The sequence below is a fragment of the Chiloscyllium punctatum genome, chromosome 27, assembly GCF_047496795.1.
Source record: "Chiloscyllium punctatum isolate Juve2018m chromosome 27, sChiPun1.3, whole genome shotgun sequence".
Lineage (NCBI taxonomy): Eukaryota > Metazoa > Chordata > Chondrichthyes > Orectolobiformes > Hemiscylliidae > Chiloscyllium > Chiloscyllium punctatum.
Window position 1 is genome coordinate 4225278 of NC_092765.1, and position 13856 is coordinate 4239133.

The window sequence follows — 13856 nt, forward strand, 5'->3', positions numbered from 1 at the left end:
CATGCTGTATGACTCTATGATTCTATAATTTCTTCATTGATGTTCTGGGACTAAGACGATTGGCCTCCACTGTCACTTATCTTTCTTTGTGCTAGGCATTACTGGGACAAATTCTCTTCAATTCACATGGAGCCCAATGTTGCAAGAGCTTCTTGATGTCCCATTCAACCAAATGCTGCCTTGATATAATCAAGGACATCATATGATGAACAGGAATTCCAGAAACTAATATCGGCAATTTGTACTGCACTTATAAGACTGTTAAAAATCATCACAACACAAAAAATGTTATTTCTTTGTTTCAACCATTTCCCAGACAGACCCCATGTGAAAATGCAGGAGCTAAAGATTGTTTAGTTCATATCAGGTACTCAGCCAGGTCATGAGTCAGGATAAGGCAGACATCTGATTGTTAAACCTTTCATTGCTGGATAAATCATAAATTGACCTAATCCATTTTTAAATGCTTACTCCAAGCTAATTACTTACTGCACTAGATGGCAGTCTACTCATTCATTATTCCTCAAGCTAATTTTAGTTTGTGGCTAGTGTTGCTTACAATTCAACTTCACATAAAGTAAAACTGCTGCAATTATATTGTACCCATTCCCTTCCCCCAACACACACACACACGCGCACACACCCCTCAATTTCTAAAATTTTGAGATAAACGTTAAAGATGATTTTCTCAGTGTATAACATTCTGAAGTTGTTACTTTTGCTGAATAATATTATCCAAAAATAACTGTTTCAGATCTGGCATGATGAGATTTATGGTTGGAGGACAAATCTTTGGTCTGGGAAAGAGAGGAAGCAATAGCTTACACACAAAATCCAAAGGAGCTTGTTTTAACTCTTTGCCCTCCAGTGAGGTAGCACCCTTGTAGCAGCAGAAATCCATCCTTCTGAGATTGATAGCCCATTGCATTTAAAAATTCAAATGTTGCTTTAGGCTCACAGCAGGACCTACATTATCTCTTGACATTAAGTCTATCCTGGTGCTTTCAGCAGGGTAGCTTGGCAAGGTGATATAACACCAATGCCATAATGTCATGGAGCAAGCAGGGGAAATGGCAAACAGCGATGTGCACCATCTTAAAGGTGTATTGCAGCAACTCACCGAACATCCTGAGACAGCACCTTCCAAACCTACGACCACTTCCATCTAGACGGACAAGGGCAGCAGGTACACGGGAACACCACCATCTGCAAGTTCCCCTCCAAGCCACTCACCATCCCAACTTGGAAATATATTATCATTCCTTCAGTGTCACTTGGTCAAAATCCTGGAATTCCCACCCTAAGGGCATTCTGGGTCAACCTACAACACATGGACTTCAGCTGTTTCAAGAGCAAGATCACTACCACATTCTCAAGGGCAAATACTGCAAATACTGGCCCAGCCAGTGATTCCCAATCCTCATGAATGAATAAAATAAAAACTCCTCCTTGCCCATTCACTGTCCCCTCCACATCCCCTGCAGACTCAGACTCGTTTGCTTGAGCCTGAACCTCCATTCTATCTAACCCCCACTCCCCACCACCCCCAACCCCCCCACCCCAGCTCCCCAGGTTCTGTCATTATCCAATTACTCTGACCCTTCCACCTTCACCCCTCTCCTCTGACCATTCGGCCGAAATTCTTCCTTTGTCATTGCTCTTAGGTAATTCTTGGGATGGGGCCATTTAAGGGGCCTGTCTGCGTTCTTGAATGGAGATGTCACAAGGCCTGAAAAAGAAAAGTTACATTTATTTTCAATCAAGTTAAAGCAACCATTTTAAAGAATTGTTGCACTGAACCGCTTAAGATCGAAAAATATGGTGAAACTTTACTCAACTACACAAGGTGATATCATGGGATCAGCTTCAAGAATTGAAGCCTGATGTCAAGCAGTGAAAATTTAACCCAGACATGCTTCAGACGACTGTGCACATTCCTAACTGCACATTCTTTGGAGCTTGTAGCTTTGTTTCCCATTTCCCTTTCAAGTTTTAAAAATCTGGATGGAGATTTTATGGAGACGCTTTTCTATCCCAAAAATGTGCCTGCAGTTAAAAATAAAACAGAAGTACCTTGGTGTTCCTGCTTTGATTCCTCCATGTTGTTCTATGTTGTTTTGTAGTTCATCTTATTCCATGTTGTCCTTGCTGGAAGTGCCAGGAACTCCTGTTGTTTTGTTTGGCACATTTGAGATTAATGTACTTGGGAGTTAATGATTTTAGTGTCTGTTTTGTGTAAACCACCCACCATAATTCTCAGTGAATTAAGTCTCTTTTACAGGCCCTATCTGAATTTCTGTAAACGTTCACTTCAGAAATGCATTTTTTGGAGTGAAGGAATTTCTGTCTCTGCACAGTGGCAGGCTATGTCTGGGTTAGAATGTTTCGATTCACAACAGCCATCTTTTGTTTTACAAAGGCATGTCACAGTCAATTATCAATATGTTTTGACGTGACCTTTCAAACCCTTTCTTTGTTCAATTCCTTTTCAGAATCATAGAGTTGTTACAGTGCAGAAGGCCATTCAGCCCATCGTGCCCACCTTGGTTTGTCAGGCAAGGATCACCTTGTGCCACTCTCCTGCTTTCTCCCAATAGCTTTGCACCCCATTTCTATCCAATAACCCATCCAGTGCCCTTGTGAATGCTTCAATCGAACCTGAATCCACCACATTTATCATTTGTTGGCTAAAGAGGTTTTCTCACATCACCCAGTTTTCCCTTTAACCTGTGTCTGCCCCAACATTTGAAACATGGCGATTGGAATGCTGATGCAGATTGCAGCATTGACCTCCAGAAGCCCCTGCCAGCCATGAACCTCGCATGTCCATGTTGGCTGGCCAGCTCTAATTGCTTTCGATCTAAGTGTCTTGCTGGGCCATTCCAGACTACAATTAAGAGTCAGCCATATTGCTGTGGGTCTGGAGTCACATGTCGGCCAGGCCAGGTTAACCAGGCCAGTCAATGTTGTGACCCAAAACATTGATTTTCCTGCTCCTCAGATACTGCCTGACCTGCTGTGCTCTTCCAGCTTCATATCTATGGACTCTGACTTTTGCAGTTCTTACTGTCTTCAGGTTAAGCTGGCAGAATTCCTTTTCTGAAAGGTACTGGTGAACCAGCTGGCTTCTTACAAACAATCATTTTGTCATGATTGCCATCTCTGAGACTAATTTTCTATTACAGATTTAAAATCAAATTCAGCTTCAAGCAGCTGAATTATGAATTCTTGCTCCCAGAACATTTTTTAAAAATTCATTCACGGGACATCACTGGCTAGGTCAGTACTTATTGCCCTTCCCAGTCATCCAGAGGGTAAGAATAAACCACATTGTTGTGGGGTCTGGAGTCATGTGTCACCCACATCAGGTAAGAAGGCAGTTTCCCTCGCTAAAGGACATTAGTGAATAGATGGGTTTTTCTGACAATTGACAATAGGTTCATGGTCACCATTAGACTCTTTATCCCAGAGTTTTTAAAAGTTAAATTCAAACTGCACCATTTGCCATGGAGTGAATTGAACTTGTTTATTACCTGGATGTCTTGATTAACAGTCCAGTGATGATACCACTACCCAATTAGCCTAAGCCTTGGTATTCTCATCTAGTGATGTTACCACTCAACAACCATCTGAGCTTCTGCCACTACTCTAGTTTTAATGTATGACAAAATTCTCTTTTAATACTAAAATGAAGCCATATATTTGTATTGTACTGTTCATGAATTCAGAATGTTCCAAATCAAATGGAATATATACACTGTTGTAAAGTGGAAAATGTAGTAACCAATTTGTGCACAGAAAGCTCCATAAACAGTAATACCGTAGTTACCAGGTAATAAAATTAAGAACTGCAGATACTGGAAGTCTGAAACAAAAACAGAAATTGCCGGAGAAATTCAGTGGACCAGGCACCACCTGTGGACAGTGGATTTGAAATGTTAACTCTCACCACAAATGCTGTTGGACCTGCTGAATGACCAGATAACCTCTTACGGTGATCCTGATTGAGGGATAATACCAAGCAGGACACCAGGTATCCATTTCTACACCCTGCTGCCAAAAGTCCCACCCCATCCCCTCCTTCCCAACCACTCTCCCGATATCCCAAAGATGCCATCAGATATTTTGTGTCCATTAGATAGTGCTAACATGCCTCTTGTTTTAATGCTTTGCCCAAAGGCAGCACCTTTAACAATGAGGCACAGCACTGGAGTGCCAATCAACGGTTTTGTGCGTAAGTCTCTGGAAGTGGGATTTCAACCCATTACATTGTGATTGAGAGGGAAAAGTGCAACCAGCTGAGTCACAGCTAGCACTAACTATGTATCATCAATATTTTTATCTTTGGTCTTAGCTCCCAATTATATCTTGGAATATAGGTACAGTAATGACTGATTCAAATGTTTAAACCTGCTTGGCCATTCAATTAAATCCTGGGCAATCTGAACCTCTACTCCTTCTATCTGCATTGCTGCATATCCCTTGGTACTTTAACTTAAATATGTCTCTCCATCTCCATCTCAAAACTGCCTATTTTCCCAGCATCCAGAGCTTTTCAGAATCCTTCCACCCTCTGCACAATAAAGTGTACAGCTCCTGAAATCCCTTACTAATTTTAAAGGTTATAGAATGCAGAATTGAATATTGAATACCCTTTATTGTCATGTGTACTCAAGTTCAGCAGTACAGGGATACAGTGAAAAGTTTACAGTGTCACCTCTCTTGGCACCATCTTTGGCACAAAGTACCTGATTACAAATCTTAGAAAATAAAAAAGAGGAATAACATGAAAAGGAGTTGCTTTGCCTTACAGTGATTCATAATATAAGTTTGAAATAAGACATTATTAAAAGGTTATATATTACAACCAAATTACAGATAAACATTACATTGCAGTAGTGTAGTGTATAGGCTTCTATACATCATCTAACCAGTCTTGTAAGCCACTGACCGCCCATGCCAGATCCCAGTCCAATAACTGTCCATTTACTTCAAAATTACTACATCAGTGAAAATAATCTCTTTGTTCTAACCCTGCTATTTCCTTTTTAACATTCTAAGCATCTTAGATGGATCGCCTTTGATCTTCTGCTCTCTAGGGAATATAAGCTACTCAGTTTCAAATAGGTGTCACATTTTAACCCCTATACTCTTCTTCCATTCTGGTTAACCTCTGCCACAGCCCCGATATAATTTCTTGCTAAAACTGAATGCAGTACATCAGATGGTATCTGACCAAATTTGAACACAACCAAAGCACACCTGGCTCCCACTTGTAATCCAGTTCTTTGGAGATAAAAATCCGACTTTCTGACCGTCTTTTGTACCTTTGTTCTGGCTTGTAGTGATTGGTGAACTGGACTCCCAAGTTTCAGAAAAAAACGTTATCAACCTGAAATACTAACTCTGCTTGTTTCTCCATTAATGCTGCCAGATCTGCTGAGTATTTCCAGTATTTTCTGTTTTTTAACTTAAATCTTCGTGCTCCTCTACAGTCTCCAGTTTCTCTCACTTATAAAGTACTCTGATTTATTTTTCTTAGGTCTAAGGTGAATGACCTCTCATTGCTCACACTGAACTTCACCTGTTATGCTTCCACACACTCAGTGAATTTGTCTGCATCCCTTTACAGCTTCCTATTCCCACTTGCACTGCTTACTGTCCCTGCTAATTTAGTGTCATCAGCAAATGTGGATATACAACTCCGGAATCCTTCATCCAAGTCATGGGTATATAGGATGAAAGTTGGAATTCCCAGATCAAAATCCTGAAAATAACATTTTAAGGCATTTCAAGAGATTACCTTCTACAATGACACCGTGTTTCTTTTTTTTATTTAAAACATTCCCTAATTTTGTTTTTAAGTTCATGACCTTGCATTGTTTTTAATTATGTTCCATTCATCTACTCACTATTCTTAAACTTCGTTACTTTCCTCTGTCTAATCCATGCTGAAATTTACGAATATCTCTCAACAACAATGAGAGCACAAATTCATAGAATCCTGACAGAGAGGAAGCAGGTCATTCAAACCATCAAGTACACACTACCCTTCAAGGAGCTTCCCACCCAGACCCACCCTATCCCTGTAACCCTTCATTTCGGCACAACATCGTGGGCTGAAGGGCCTGTTCTTTTAGATTTAGATTACATTACAGATTACATTACAGTGTGGAAACAGGCCCTTTGGCCCAACAAGTCCACACCGACCCGCCGAAGTGTAACCCACCCATACCCCAACATTTACTCCTTACCTAACACTACAGGCAATTTAGCATGGCCAATTCACCTGACCTGCACATCTTTGGACTGTGGGAGGAAACCGGAGCACCCGGAGGAAACCCACGCAGACACGGGGAGAACGTGCAAACTCCACACAGTCAGTCGCCTGAGGCGGGAATTGAACCCGGGTCTCTGGTGCTGTGAGGCAGCAGTGCTTACCATTGTGCCACCGTGCTGCCCACATGGGTGTGCTGTACTGTTCTACGTTCTATGTTCTATGGTCTATTTCCCATGGCTAACCCACCTAGTGTGCAGATCCTTGGATACTATGGGCAATTTAGCATGGCCAATCCACCTAACCTGCACATCTTTGGATGCGTGGGTTATCACATTTATTTGGTGTCTGATTACAGCCTGCTCTACCATTCTAGACTATGACTGATCAACTACATCAAATGCTTTAGTATAATCCCAGCCCATACCCACAGCCCTCTCTCACATCTGTCTTTCACTTCCATCCTGAAATAGAGGTCATCATAGAAACTTCTGAAAGCACAATTTAGTTATAAGCCTTGGGATAATACTGAATACGTCAATAGAATTCTGGTCATTTAGCTGGACCTATATAGTTAAGGTGCCTTATGAATCCTACTCACCAAGTGCCAAATAATCTGGAAGAGGCAAGAAGACAATTTCCCATTAACAATCTAGAAACAAGATCAAAACCAATGCAGGAGTGCACAATAATCATGACAGCTTTATTTCTAGTGGACACAATTTGCCAATGCCAACATAAACCAGGTTTTTTTCAATATTTTACAGACTTCAATCATATTGGACAGTTTCTTTTCTGCTAAACCACACTGATGCCCTGTTTGGACACAAAAGGTACCTTGACATTAGAATCTATTGTTGACTAAAGCTGTTACCAAAGTTTCAGAATCACCCATCATGTGGGAGAATTAAAAAAAGATGGATAGTGTATTTTAAATGAGACTGAACTAAGGTCTTGGGCAAGGACAAAATTATGTCCTTCAATATAAATTAAAACAATCAGTGAATGCAGGCCAGTTTCCTGTTTGGTTTAGTTACAGCATTTTGCAGATGAATGTCTAGAATCATGAAGGTCTTTTTCTTCCTTTGCAGCATTCAGTTATTCTGGAGTAGAGGCTAGGTGCCAGCATGGACTGGGTTGGAAGGACTGTTATTCTGAACTGTTTCTTTCGTTCTTTTTCAAATTTATTCCTATGACCCGCAATGCTGTACCTTTTATTTATTTATTTTCTTTTTTTCCCCCTAAGAGTTTGCATTTATAAGTCTGTACCTAGGCACCGTTGTACCTAAGATGGCAATTTTTATGGTCTGCCACTGTAAGTGGCAATTTTTAAACTTTTCACTGTCCTCATTTGAGTAAATGTGACAATAAAGCTAATCCTAAAATTCTAATTCCATGTGCATAACCCTGCACTTGTCAAAAGCTAAATGCCATTTGTCAAAGACAAGTCTGTTTCCCTGACAGTTTGAGATTTGCTTGAAGTTGTTTACTGTCTTATACAGTCTGAAAATTCTTTGATTAAACAACATAGGAGCAGATGTAGGCCATTCAGCCCTTATTCAGATCATTCTAGATCTTGACAGATCATCTACCGCAAAACCATACTCACACACTATTCCCAATCACCTGATGTCATTAGTAAGTAGATACCTGTTAACCTCCATCTTGAACAATCTCAAATGATTGAGCCTCCGTCACTCTCTGGGGTAGAGAATTCCAAATGTTCTCCATTCTTTGAGTGAGTTCCTCCTCATTTCAGTCTTTTTATCCTGACACTGTTGTCCTAGTTCTAGACACCACAGCCAGGAAAACATTCATCCTGCTTCTACTCCATCTATGCCTTTATGAATTTTGCAAGTTTTTATGAGATCTTCTAAACACTGGAGAATATGGGTCCAAACTTCCCAATCTCTCCTCACAGAATAGCCCCACCGTGCCAGGAATCGGTCTCATGAACTTCTGCTGCACTCCCTCCATGGCAAGGAGACTAGAACCGCACACAATAGTCTAGGTGCAGTCTTCCCAGTCCTCGATACAATTGAAGCAGGACTTCTTTGCTCCTTTTTCATCCATGGATTTGCAAACTATTTCTCCCAACACCCTGGAGTTAGACCATAAATAAAATTTAAGTATCAATAGTCCTAATGCTAACACCAATGCAACAACCTTGGAAACTGGTTTCCAAGGAACTCCACAGCATTGGTTAAGACTTCACTGTGTAACAGACACTAGTCTCCATTTGGGTGCAATTCTAGGTCCCTAGACATGGTGTGAAAGGTGCTTTCAATGCATATGACTTATTTTTCCAAGGATCACTGGGGACTATCATTTAAACAGCATCCTAGCCAACACTAATGGTTCTTATTCTCTCTGGGTTGGGATCCTCATCTGTTTTAATTTCAATTATTATCTTAAGAAAGCAATATTACCAGTAGCCCAGCATAATCTTCATAAATAAAGACTGATGGAAGCTAATAATTTCATACCACAGTCATTTTTAGAATGCGCACTCAAACTCACCCTGGAGATCCGTTTGGTCTTCAATTATCTTTAATGTAGTGAAAAGAAACTTTCATCATTGCTTCTGAGACTGTCTGTGATCCTATTCTCCATTCATCTTTTAGATACTGATCATTCAACTGCTCAGTGTGGGCTGTTCTCTCAGAACCCCTCGAACCCCTTCATCTCCCCACTGCTTTCCTTCACAATGTTCCTTCCCTTTTCTTTCTACATGTCCCCTCCTTCCCCAGCCCTCTCCCTGCTCAGTACCCCTGGGTACATCGACACTCATTCATTGAAAACAGATCTTGCCAGGTCTCAATTGAGTGTGAATAAGGGAATTTTGGGATTATAGCTAGCATGTTGTGGTTCTGTTTGCCGAGCTGGGAATTTGTGTTGCAGACGTTTCGTCCCCTGTCTAGGTGACATCCTCAGTGCTTGGGAACCTCCTGTGAAGCGCTTCTGTGATGTTTCCTCCGGCATTTATATATCATATATTAAACTTTATAGCTAGCATGCAGGACAAGTGCATTCCTACACTCAGCAAGCTCAGACTGAATGAATATGATCACACACAAAAAGCTGATACCTCCCTAACTTGGCACTATCTATTCTGGCAAGCACAGTGCTTCCCCTCCCGTCACATCCTGGATTAGAGTGGTGCTGAAAAAGCACAGCAGTTCAGGCAGCATCCGAGGAGCAGGAAAATCGACGTTTCAGGCAAAAGCCCTTCATCAGGAATAGAGGCAGAGTGCCTGAAGAGGTCCTGGGCCTCCTTCACCGCCGCTCCCTCACCAACCGACGCCTGGAGGAAGAACGCCTCATCTTCCGCCTCAGAACACTGCAACCCCAGGGCATCAATGTGGACTTCACCAGTTTGCTCATTTCCCCTTCCTCCACCTCACCCCAGCTCCAACCTTCCAGCTCAGCACCATCCTCATGACCTGTCCTACCTGCCTATCTTCCTTTCCACCTATCCACTCCACCCTCCTCTCTGACCTATCACTTTCATTCCACCCCCATTCACCCATTGTACTCTTTGCTACCTTCCCCCACCCTCCTCCCTGACCTATCACCTTCATCCCCACCCCTACTCACCTATTGTACTCTATGCTACTTTCTCTCCTCCCCCACCCTCCTCTCATTTATCTCTCCACTCTTCAGGCACTCTGCCTGTATTCCTGATGAAGGGCTTTTGCCCAAAACATCGATTTTCCTGCTCTTCGGATGCTGCCTGAACTGCTGTGCTTTTCCAGCACCACTCTAATCCAGAATCTGGTTTCCAGCATCTGCTGTCATTATTTCTACCTGCCGTCACATTCCCCACTGTGCAATATTGAGGTTCCTCTTAAAATGTTAGCACCTAGTTTACTAGTTAGTATCCTGATTAGATCTCTTACTCCCTGTGGCTCACAGAGCTCTACCAGGAGGGGCTGGTATTCCAAAGAACCTTCGGAGAGTTGTCTTTCTTTAGCACCAACACCTCATTCTCCTCACGACCAGATACAGCAGGTGGACAGGCCAAAGGCTGGGCTTTGCTCTCACTGTGAGGGATGTTACAGGCCAGGACTCGGAGCACATGAGACATGCAAGATGATCAGAGGATTAGATAGTGTAGACAGTGAAAGTCTTTTTCCTAGGATGATGACGTCAGCTTGTACGAGGGGGTATAACTACAAATTGAGGGGTGATGGATTTAAGACAGATGTCAGAGGCAGGTTCTTTACTCAGAGGGTGGTAAGGGCGTGGAATGCCCTACCTGCTAATGTAGTCAACTCAGCCACATTAGGGAGATTTAAACAATCCTTAGATAAGCATATGGATGATTTTGCAAGAGTGTAGTGGGACGAGCTGAGAATAGTTCACAGGTTGGCGCAACATCGAGGGATGAAGGCCCTGTTCTGCGCTGTATTGTTCTATGTTCTATGATGTCCTGTGTTGCCCTGCTCTGGCAAAGACCTGGTATCGAGGCACTGGGGTTTTACAGGTACAACCTGTCATTTAACAAACAAATTAGTTGGCTAATCTAATCGGGATGGCACAGTGGCTCAGTGCTGCCTCACAGCTCCAGAGACTCGGGTTTGACTCCAGCCTCAGGCTGTGTGGAATTTATACATTTTCCCTCTGTCTGCGTAGGTGTACTCTGGTTTCCTCCCACAGTCCAAAGATGTGCAGGCTTGGTGGATTGGCCATGGGAAAATGCAGGGCAATGGGGTGGGGTGTGTGGTGCGTCTAGGTGGGCTGCTCATCAGAGGGTTGCTGCAGGCTTGGTGGACCAAATGGCCTTTTTCTGCACTGTAGGGATTTTGTGATACTAATTACTCCACATTCATCCCTGATAACCCTTCACCCTCTCACATATCAAGGACCTATCTACCTCTGTCTTAAAAATATTCAGGATCTCTGCTTCCACTACATTTTGAGGAAGAGTTGAAGAGACTCATGACTCTTTGTGAGAACTAAATGCTCCAATATCTGTCTCAAATCCCTTAAATTTAACACAGGCCCCTAGACCTAGCTTTCTCTCTAACACACTTTCCCCTTCAATCCACTTCTTTTTCCTGTTCTTTATTCTTCCTTCACCTCTTGTATGTGCCTCACCTCACCCACACCCTCTATTCCTGTGATGAGGTACCTCACTTATGAAGACAGATTAGAAAAGTTGGGAGATTTCCTTGGAGAGATGAAGGCTGAGGAGATTTGATTGAAATTTTAAAAATCAAAGAAGGATCAAGAACCTGAGGACAGAATTAAAATGCTTTGCAAAAGAAGAAAATCTGAGGTGTGAAAAATCACATTGAGTGGTTAGTGTCTGGAATGCACTGCCTGGGATGTGGTAAAGGCAGATTCAAGAGGGAATTAGCTAGTTATTTAAATAGAAATAATGTGCAGGTTAATGGGTGAAGACAGAAAACTGGCACTAAGTCTTAGAGTCATAGAGATGTACGACACAAAAACAGACCCTTTGATCCAACTCGTCCATGCCGGTCAGATATCCCAAATTTATTTAGTCCATTTGCCAGCCCTTGGCCCATATCCCTCTAAATCCTTCCCATTTGTGTACCCATCCAGTCAAAATGCTCAGTGAGCCGATGCAGCTGTGATGGGCCAAATAGCCTCATTTTGCAACATAACATTGTGATTCAATGTGATTTTGGTTTAGGGAGGCAATGGTATTGTGGTAATGTCACTGCACTAGTAATCCAGAATCCCAGACTAATCTATTCAGTTTAAATCCTATCGTGACAGACAGTGATATTTGAATTCAATGGCAAACTGCCAGTCTGACAGCAACCACATAACCATTGTCAATTGTCATAAAATCCCACTTGGTTCACTGATGTCACCAACAGTAATATCTCAATCTCCCAGCCTGAACACGAATAATAAAATCTGCCACAAAAACACAAATTGCTGGTGAAACTCTACAATTCTGGTGGGAACTGTGGGGAGAAAGCAGAGTTCCTTAGAGGATTGAAGTCAAAACATTAACTTTGTTTCTGTCTCCACAGAGGCAGCCAGACCTGCTGAGTTTCTCCAACAATTCCTGTTTTTATTTCAGATCTTCAGCATCCACAGTGTTTTGTTTTTGATACAAAAATCTGTTATTCTTGTCCGGTCTGGCCTGCAGCTAGCCACTCAGTTCAAGGCAGTTAAGGATGGACAGTAACTGCTGGCTCAGCCAGTGATATTCACACAGCAACAGGAAGCCATTCACCCCAATAAACTGGCCTCACCATTCAATATAATCATGGTTCATTGAAAGGTTTAATGCCTTTAACCCACCCTATCCCCACAACACAGTACATACTTTTTTAAAAAATCATTCACGGGATGTGGATGTCACTGCCAATACTTATTGCCCATCTCTAATTGCCTAGAGGGCAGTTTAGAGTTCAACCACATAGCTGTGAGTACGGAGTCACATCAAGATCAGACCAGGTCAGGGAAAGGACATTATTGAAGCAGATAGGTTTTTCCTGATAAGTGACAATGGTTTCATGGATATTAGTCACGTAATTTCAGATTTTTAATGAAATCAAATTTCAACATCTGACACAGCGGGATTTGAACCTGGGTCCTCACGATATTCCCTATGTTCTGGATTCATTGTGGACAATTACTCGCTGATGAGTAGGCCATGAGCTGCATCTCCAAACTTGCTGGTATGTCCGGGAGGTGGAATTTGTATGGATTAGTAACCTGGTGATGATACCACTCATCTACCATTCATTATCCAATGAATGATTTAAAAAAAAATGTATTCTGCAATACCTCACACTCCCAATGTCTCTGTTCTCACGTCCCTCCTTCCCACCCCCCTTCATCTCCTTCTAAGCTCTGCATTCCTACTCCCCTCCATCTGCCTCTATCCTCTCCAATTCCACTTTACACCATTCCAAATCCAACATGGTGGCTGAGTTTGACTCCTCAGCTGGAGTTCATCTGCCCCATTTGTTTATTTTCAGTTTTTTTATGTTTTTGTTTGTCCTTCTTCTTCCTATCTACCTTGAGCTTCAAGTGAAGTCAGCACGGTCTCCCGGCCTCAGCATAGACTCGTGGTGAATCCAGGCTGGGCCCCTGGCCTCGAGAGCCTTGAGTTTAAGCCTGGGTGTAGTCTGGAGGTGAGGGCCAGTGTGGACTGGGTTGGAAGGCCTGTTATTCTGTAAGTTTTATTTCTTTGCTTTTCTAATTTATTCCTATGATTTTGTACATTTGTACCGAGGATGCCACGAGGGTCTGTCATGCTGGACTTCTTAATTCTTTGTTTTTCTAATTTTATTTCCTAAGAAATTTCCTAATTGCACTTAGGAACCTGAGATGGTGCCACTGGGGGCAACTTGTAAACTTTTCCCCTGTGCTCAACATGTGACAACAAACCCTACTCTCACCTCCTGGCATGTGCTGGCTGCTGCGCATGCTCGGGAGGGAATGCAGCCAGCGAAGACGGGGGAGGGGGGAGGCGCATGAGCGGTGCCGGCGGCCGCCCCGGGCCTGGCGCATGCGCGGTGCCGGCAGCCAGGAGCACTAGTCGGAGGTGCGCGAGCCGGGCGGAGGCTGCAGGTAAAGGCGGCTCACC

The 13856-nt window shown here is 42.7% G+C and overlaps 1 protein-coding gene across 1 annotated transcript in view; it reads left to right on the forward strand.

Annotated features, from left to right (window-relative positions):
- Window positions 1-13822: 13822 nt before the first annotated feature.
- Window positions 13823-13856, forward strand: part of ahdc1 (AT hook, DNA binding motif, containing 1) — a 207661-nt gene continuing 207627 nt past the window's right edge. Inside the window, exon 1 of the mRNA XM_072547958.1 lies at window positions 13823-13840. The gene's annotated coding sequence lies outside the window, so the exon portion shown is untranslated. The remainder of the gene's footprint in view (window positions 13841-13856) is intronic.